Source organism: Gadus macrocephalus, chromosome 9 (genome assembly GCF_031168955.1).
Source record: "Gadus macrocephalus chromosome 9, ASM3116895v1".
NCBI lineage: Eukaryota > Metazoa > Chordata > Actinopteri > Gadiformes > Gadidae > Gadus > Gadus macrocephalus.
The window spans coordinates 21,378,069-21,387,233 of record NC_082390.1 but is presented as its reverse complement, the minus strand read 5'-3'; positions in this window follow the sequence as shown (position 1 = coordinate 21,387,233).

Below are 9,165 nucleotides of genomic sequence, written 5' to 3'. Positions count from 1 at the left end.
GGGAGCACCTGGTCTCTCATCTCCTCTCTCTGTTCCTACGTTTCCTGCTCATCTGAGCTCGTCTCCGGAGCCAACTTTGCTTTGCTTGTCAAGTCTTTGGCTCTGCTGGTAACTTCTTCACAAACTTAGAACCAGAAGAAACCCTACAAACTTTAGCCAATGCACGTTCCCACAATGCCTACGCAAGAGTATGTGTGTGTGTAGGGATGGACACACATTTTTGTGTGTGTGTGTGTGTGTGTGTGTGTGTGTGTGTGTGTGTGTGTGTGTGTGTGTGTGTGTGTGTGTGTGTGTGTGTGTGTGTGTGTGTGTGTGTGTGTGTGTGTATGTGTGTGTGTGTGTGTGTGTGTGTGTAGGGATGGACAAGTGTGTGTGTTTGTGTGTCTGTCTGTGTCATAGTTAAGCTTCTTCAGGGCTCCTCCTCCTCTCTTCACTTCATTAGCCACTGATCAATGTGCAAAGGAAGGAGCAGACTCAGGCTTCAAACAGGCGGTAAAGCTGTGCAGGAGGGAAGCCGCCCTTTATTCGGGCACAAAGAGAAATGAATAGGGGTGTGACGATACACTCAGCTCACGAGACGAGACGAGACACGATATTGGGTTCACGAGAACGAGACGAGACGAGATTTTAAGAAAACTACGATGACAAAATATATGACTGGACCAACTGACTTTTATTTAACCGAGTTGCACATGCATTTTGAAATGCTTTATTATAACTCTATACATGCATGAAATTGAAACAAAAATGTATAAAAGTAATAAATTAAATTAAATAATTCTCTTTTTTTCAAGTGCAAACAATATTATGTGCAAAACCAAATCAAAGTACCAAAAATGATGCCAAAGAAATGATTTAAAAGTGGCGGGGGTATTTTCCGACGTCATTCTGGCTGTCTTTAGCTGTGTTTGAAATCGTTCCCTATACACTCTCTCACTATTCCCTATATAGTGTTCATGATATAGTGCACTATTTAGGGAACGAACAAACGAGAATTCGGACACTACGCTGCACATTTCTAAACGTCATTTGCGTCAGTAAATGCGCCGGGTATTTGTGTGAAGTAGACAGATGCGCCCACATCATGTAAACAAACCGGTCACGAGGAAAGCTGGAGGTTCTATTGTTGTTGAATGTTACATTTCCTTGTTCAAGTTTTTTTTTAATTAATTTTGAATGTTAAATATTCTATGCCAAATAAATTGTTGACATTTCTAAACGAAAGCCGGAGACTGCATCATTAAATGTATTCGTTTTCGCGCTTATTCAGCTTCTTCCTACAAAAAAAATAAAAAGACCGCATTGCATTGTGGTATACGGGAGTAGCTCACAAGTCTCGCGAGACAGATTTTTAACGCGACGGGTAATATCGTCGAGTTTAATCTCGCGAGATCTCGTAGCACGAGATCTCGTCACACCCCTAGAAATGAATGAATCAGAACACAAAAGGTCCATCATCAAAACTCCATTCCAACTTCAGTACTTGCTGGCAGCTGCTGCCATGTGGAGAAACAAGAGGGGATGGTGGCACTAACTCACCTGTCTTCTTATCGACATACAGACAAAGCCACGCCCGCACCAATCTCTCCCTAACCAGGAGTTGAACCTAAGATGCTTTGACTAGTGAGCGATCCTGAGGAGATCAGTACTTTATGAGAAGCGGGCGTGGGCAGGGAGGTAGACTCCGTGGGCTGAGAGCATGTGACATGCCCCCCGAGGAGCAGTGCTGAACCACAGACACAACATGAGAGCCCAGTGTGGAACCGCTCCTGGGTTTATTCAGTCAGAGACACACTAAAGGGTTTGTTGTTCTTTACATCCAATGTCCATGGCGATTTGTAGAAGGAAACTTTAGAAGCTGTGAAACCCAAGGGGTTCATGGAATGATACCGGCCTGGTTTGAATCTGTGCTACTTTGTTTTTGACCCCTCTTCTTTCTGTGTTTTATTATGAACCATGAGAATTTATCTGACTGCTCATTTAATCTCTGGCTTGTTTACTTTTACTTTTGCCACACACACACACACACACACACACACACACACACACACACACACACACACACACACACACACACACACACACACACACACACACACACACACGTGTACACACACACACACACACACACACACACACACACACACACACACACACACACACACACACACACACACACACACACACAAACACGCAGACACACACACACACGCACACACACGTCATCACAGTGAAGTGATGACGGAACACGCCACAACCCACAATAAATGTTCACATCATGGCTGCATTCCCAACAATGTTATTTTAGCCTTTTACAGTCAGCAAGGCAAGGCTAAAATAAGCCCTGCAGGGCCACTGTTATTTAAGGAACACTAAGAGTCCCCAGATAAGGACCGTTCAGCCTCCTCATGGAACAACACGTTCCCAACCATAGAGTACACTTTAGTTTTATTATTTTGGTGCATTTTTCTTTTGGCAAATTGAGCTAATTTGAGCAGTTTATTAGCTTTATTTGCTGATTAATTAAAAATTAAACACTATCCTCCTAGTATTTCTGTTCTTGGCATTCCCTCCTCAAACCGAATGAGAAACTGTAGTCTTTTTCTCCTTCTTTCCAGGCAGAGTCAGACGTAGGCTAACAATGCAGTTATCAGTTTGTATATAGCCTATAGTTACCAGGCTATAGTTACCAGTTAGCACGGTTAGAATCAGCTAACAACTAGTATAAAGCAGACCGTTATCAGTAATCATAGTTAGCGTATTTGTCCAGGCTTCGGTCAAAGCCTTCTTTAACATCAAGCCTCTTCTCTCTGTGACACACAGCGGCTCTCTTGTCCTTTCTTGTGCCACATTTTGTGTGTGTGGAGCAAGAATGCTTGGGGCCTACTCTAGCCCACTGGGAGGGCCCTACGGTTCAACCGTAGAAAATACCCAGTATGCCTTGCATGCATCTCTGCTCTGCGGTACAGATTGTGGTTCCGTCTGCTCCCTACATCAGTCCCTCCCTCCGTCTGTGGGTCTGGTTCTGGAGCTCAATGAGAGGACAAGGGGACCAGCGGCACCATCTAGTCTCAGATACAAAGGCAGCTCTATTTATTGGGGTCAACAAGGCTTCAGGACGCACAGCAGATACACTCTGAGATCTGTCACCAACTCCAGAAACGTGGTGAACTTTAGCTTAGTTTAGCGTTAGCAGTGGCCATGCTCTGATCAGAAAGTGCTCATCGATTCAGATGAATTGTGTTCTTCTGATTGTATCCACCAAACAAAGAGTTCTGATGATCTTCTGGACCTCGGATCCCAAATGGTATAGCCAGTCCTCCACCCACCTCGAACCCAACCCCCCACCCCCACCCCCAGTCCTCTCCCCCCAATTCCTCCAAATGGTGTTTTTCTTATATATACTTTTCGGATTGTATTATTTCTTTCTTCATTGCTTTTGGCACAACAGCAAAACCAAACCACTCTCGTGGTATTTTGTTTTGTCCTCTCCATTGGATGGGTTATCCTCAGGACTGGCAACTTGCTTTCTACCACAAAAAAAACAAAATCAAAATAACAAGAAGTCAAGTTTGACTTAATGCTCCTGAAATTATAAAGACCGGACAAATGGTTCAGAAGAAGTGACTGGATAATATCTCGGCAGTGAACATTTCTAGAGAATTACATACGATGAAAGCTGAGATTGCGTGACTGCACTTATCCAACTCAAGCTGACATTTGAATTATCTTCCACAGTGACAAATCAAAGAGAAGGCGCAGCTGTAGCTTAAAGCTGGCTGTCATTATGGAGTGTTTGAACTGCCCTCCCCCCTTCCCAAAGCACTTGATGAAGTCACCTTTATTTTGTAGCCTGCTAAAAACGTGGTCAAAAAAATCTCACATACACACAATCAAACTTTATTTATAAAGCACATCCAGGCCAAACAAACAGCAGGAGAAAAAAAACAATGAGAAGACACATTTCAGAGGCAGAATTTGCACAATGTGTTGCTTCCAGGATTGATCAACAATAAAAGCGGATTTAATTGAAAAAGGTGAAGAGGTTGTTATGCCTGGTGTTCCTATAGCAGCGTGCTCCAGAGGACCAGATGCATGAGTGTCCAATGCTTGGTTAGGCCTGTGGTTGTGTTTGGTACAGTGAGCGGGCTGGGCCAAATGTCAAAACAAACGGTACTGACGAATCCGAGGGAAACGCCAGTGACCTACTCATGTAGTCCAGCACGCACTTTCTCTCCAAGCCCAGATCCCTGTTGAACACCCTCCTCACACACATACACACAAAGAGACGCACAAAGAGCTGCCGTGTAAATGTGACAGGGAATCTGGAGCCATCGCCTGAGTAGTTCCCACTGTGTGTGTGCAAATGCACACACACACACACACACACACACACACACACACACACACACACACACACACACACACACACACACACACACACACACACACACACACACACACACACACACACACACACACACAAACACACACTCAAAAACACACCCAAGTGCAAACGCTTATAATATGCTTACATACATGCTTAAATACAAACATACAGACACAGAAACATGCTCTAATACACACACACACACACACACACACACACACACACACACACACACACACACACACACACACACACACACACACACACACACCCATAAACACGTACAAACACATACTCACACATGTAAAAACACACAAACGCATACCCATATGATCTCTCACACAAACTTCCACATGCGCATGCAGAGACAGATGCACAAACAGAAAGACCAAAACACACATGCACCAGCCGGTTGTAATTGGACGAGTCATGTGATCCACTAATGAGACAGAGGGGGTCTTTGTCCGACTCACCTCGGAGCACAGCGCTCTGCAGAAAACCCTCAGGTTACACTGAGGACATGAAAAGGAGCGCCCAGGCCAGCAGAAACGGCCCTATGGAGGTCTGCTTAGCGAGCCCCTATGTCTGGACATGGTGGGATGGAGGCATTTAACTCTCATAGTGGTATTAAACTCTCATAGTGGTATTTAACTCTCATAGTGGTATTTAACTCTCATAGTGGTATTTAACTCTCATAGTGGATTTGGTATTTAACTCTCACAGTGGTATTCAACTCTCATAGTGGTATTTAACTCTCATAGTGGTTTGGGTATTTAACTCTCATAGTGTTATTTAGCTCTCATAGTGGTTTGGGTATTTAACTCTCATAGTGTTATTTAGCTCTCATAGTGGTTTGGGTATTTAACTCTCATAGTGTTATTTAACTCTCATAGTGGTTTGGGTATTTAACTCTCATAGTGTTATTTAACTCTCATAGTGGTTTGGGTATTTAACTCTCATAGTGGTTTGGGTACTTACAGTTTTTTTCAATTGCTTGAACGCATTTTGCAAATTTTGGCTCATTGTGTCAAAACTCAACACACAAGCAAATAAGACACAACACTGGGAAATAAACCATTCACATCTATGTCAAATTGAAACTCGGCTATCGAAACCTAACAATTCTTTGTAAAAATGGCACTCTGATGACAAAATGATACACACTTGCATCATATGAATACACTTTCAGATCAGCAGCAACACACTAGTCAACTTTATATAAAACTCTGCAGTCTTCCATATTCACTGTTTTTATTCAGTTCCACAGAGGGCACGTTTTCACCACAACCATAATGTACTGTAATGTAATGTACAGTACATTGCAGTACTGTACATTACAGTGCAGTAAATACAGTTTGAGCAAAAATAAAACAAAAATAAACCCTACTGTAGTGTAAACACAGAAAAACATGGCAATTGTGCATGGGTGGGTTTATGGATCCTGCCGTCTGTTGGGGTCTGGCCATAGGATCTCATCAACATCACAAGCAATGTTTTCTCCCGCTAAGCATCGGGGAAAATATTGCCTTGTGTGCCGAATCCATCCATGGATTGACCCTAAGTCGATGTCTCCGCAGGCCTGTTCCATTGCCTGCAGAAGAGGCATGCAAGCATGTGGTTGGCGGTCATATACGCGCCATCTCCAAGCGCTGCCACGGGACTGGCACAATTGCCCTTTGGCCAATTATGTTACAACCCCGTCGTCTTGTTTTGCTGAGGTTGAATCCAGCCTCATCAATGTAACTAAATTCATGAGGCTGTGCAGCTCCATCCATTTCCAAGATGCTCTGTAACAAAACAAAATACATGCACTACATATTTTGGATGGCATTACTCAAAACACTCAACTACAGTACTACACATACAGAACCCCCACCCCATCGAACAGGTACCTGGTACCTCTCTGAATGTATCTATGTGGTACTGATAAAATGGCACATATTCAGCTGTAACTGGATGACACCAATACTGTATTGTAAATGTAAAGGACTGTAACACTTACCTGTACATATTCACGTTGAAGTCCTTTGACACTGACACTGTTCCTCTCAAATGGGACCCTGTACAATTGCTTCATGGTCATTTGGTGCTTTACCAAAATGCGTCTGATAGTGGAAATGGTTACTCGCTCTATGTTTATTGAGCTGGTTGAGATGGTTTGCTCGGACCAGGTCCACAATGGCAAGTTCCTGCTGTTGGGTGAACAGGCGTTGGCGTCCCCCCCATTCTATAGAAAAAAGCAACCACAATATGTTACTGTATTGGTTTGCTTCTTTTTACAGTGCTGTATACACTGAACTTTACTGTCTATACCATAGAAAGTAGTGAAACACCTCAATGTAGGTAATCACAGTATGTCACAAAACTACCACTTTCGTTACGTAAAAAAGGAGCATTAGCCACCCTGCAATACAGTACATGTGATATGGTACAGTACAGCAAATACTCTAGATACAGTCTAAGTAGAGTAGAAAGTAGAGAGTTGAAGACATACCTGTTTTCCAGTCGGATTGTCCTTATTATGGATGAAACTGTGAAAAGGCTTAGATTAGGGTGGACTCTCTGCCCAGCTTCCCTCATAGTCAGGCCATGGTTTATGACATGGTCCACCAAAGTGGCTTTTGTGTCATCGGAAATAATGTTCCTCTTCCACCACGTCCTCCTCTATGTCTCTGTCCTCCTCTTCCTCCTCTACCTCTGCCTCTTGCTCTTGCTTCATCCATGCTTGCAAAGTTCTCAAAATGGCTTAACTGAGGCCTTTTTGTAGCTGGCTGATTGGTGTTCAGTTTTGGAAGAAAGTGTTTTAAGGTGTGTAAGTAAGTATTCTCAGTTAACCAATGTGTTTAGGATTTTGAATAGATGTGTTTTCCCAATGGTAGAATGAGACGTCATTTTTTGAATTAAGTGTCTTATGTATGAAATAGTGTGTAGTGTGCAGGAGCAAGTGTGTTGCAGAAAGGAGCAAGTGTGTTGCACAATTGCAACTAAAGTGCAAAGCAGCGCTTTTGTTTAAGGAATGGTTACATGTGTTTAAGGTATAGTAACAAAAACTTCAAGTTGTGTTACTTTGGTCTAAGCATGTGTCTACAGTGTTCAAGCAATTGAAAAAAACTGTAACTCTCATAGTGGTATTTAAGTCTCATAGTGTTATTTAGCTCTCATAGTGGTTTTGGTATTTAACTCTCATAGAGGCATTTAAGTCTCATAGTGGTTTGGGTATTTAACTCTCATAGCGGTTTGGGTATTTAACTCTCATAGTGGTATTTTAGTCTCATAGCGGTTTGGGTATTTAACTCTCATAGTGGTATTTAGCTGTCATAGTGGTTTTGGTATTTAACTCTCATAGAGGTATTTAAGTCTCATAGTGGTTTGGGTATTTAACTCTCATAGTGGTATTTTAGTCTCATAGCGGTTTGGGTAATTTAACTCATAGTGGTATTTTAGTCTCATAGCGGTTTGGGTATTTAACTCTCATAGAGGTATTTAAGTCTCATAGTGGTTTGGGTATTTAACTCTCATAGTGGTTTGGGTATTTAACTTTCATAGTGGTATTTAAGTCTCATAGCGGTTTGGGTATTTAACTCTCATAGTGGTATTTAGCTCTCATAGTGGTTTTGGTATTTAACTCTCATAGAGGTATTTAAGTCTCATAGTGGTTTGGGTATTTAACTCTCATAGTGGTATTTTAGTCTCATAGCGGTTTGGGTAATTTAACTCTCATAGTGGTATTTTAGTCTCATAGCGGTTTGGGTATTTAACTCTCATAGAGGTATTTAAGTCTCATAGTGGTTTGGGTATTTAACTCTCATAGTGGTTTGGGTATTTAACTTTCATAGTGGTATTTAAGTCTCATAGCGGTTTGGGTATTTAAGTCTCATAGTGGTATTTAACTCTCATAGTGGTTTGGGTATTTAACTCTCATAGTGGTATTTAACTCTCATAGTGGTTTGGGTATTTAACTCTCATAGTGGTATTTAACTCTCATAGTGGTATTTAAATCTCATAGTGGTTTGGGTTTGAGCTCTCAGCCATAACACTGTAACCCTTATTTCTGCTCAGGTAGTGCCCTCCGGTCACTCCGGGATCGTGGGAACATGGGGGTTACAATAAATACTGAATACATTTGTCTGCGTTATTCTTTTCTTCAATTAAGACCAACACGGCAACACTGTAGCTCATGTGCTCGGTGAATCTCTCCAATTGCTCAACCCACTCAACTGTCCCCCAAAACAAAAAATGGGCCGGAACCAATATCCTCTCATCGCAAAAACACCCTCCATTCCAATGCTTCCCGAAAACATATGTACCAAACAATAAAAGGTTACAACACCAACCTCCCTGTAGGGATATTTGAGCAAGACTCTTGATGAAGAGCCTGCCCCTTAATGAACAGCACGTATCCTAAGGAATCTGCTGTGTGTCCCTTTGGACAAAGAGTCTGCTCAATGATTCAACAGTGTTGACTTCCTGGTAGCGGCGTAGGCATGTGTTGTCGTTGACCGTGTGCTGTCGCCCGCCGTCACTTGGGGCCCCGGGGCCCGGAAGTGGATAAGTGCCGTCGGTGGTCAAGTACTGCCTGACTCTCAGACGGCCCCCTAGCAGAGAGATCTATTTCCAACAGGCCCTTGACATGCCGCTCCAGCTCCAACACCGGCAGCCCCCCACCCCTCCAACGGGGGCTGCTGATTGGACGCATTAGGAGCTTCAACTCCATTATTATGCTAATCGGTGGGAGAGCGAGAGGGTTGTCCAACAGCTTTATAGCACAGATAAAA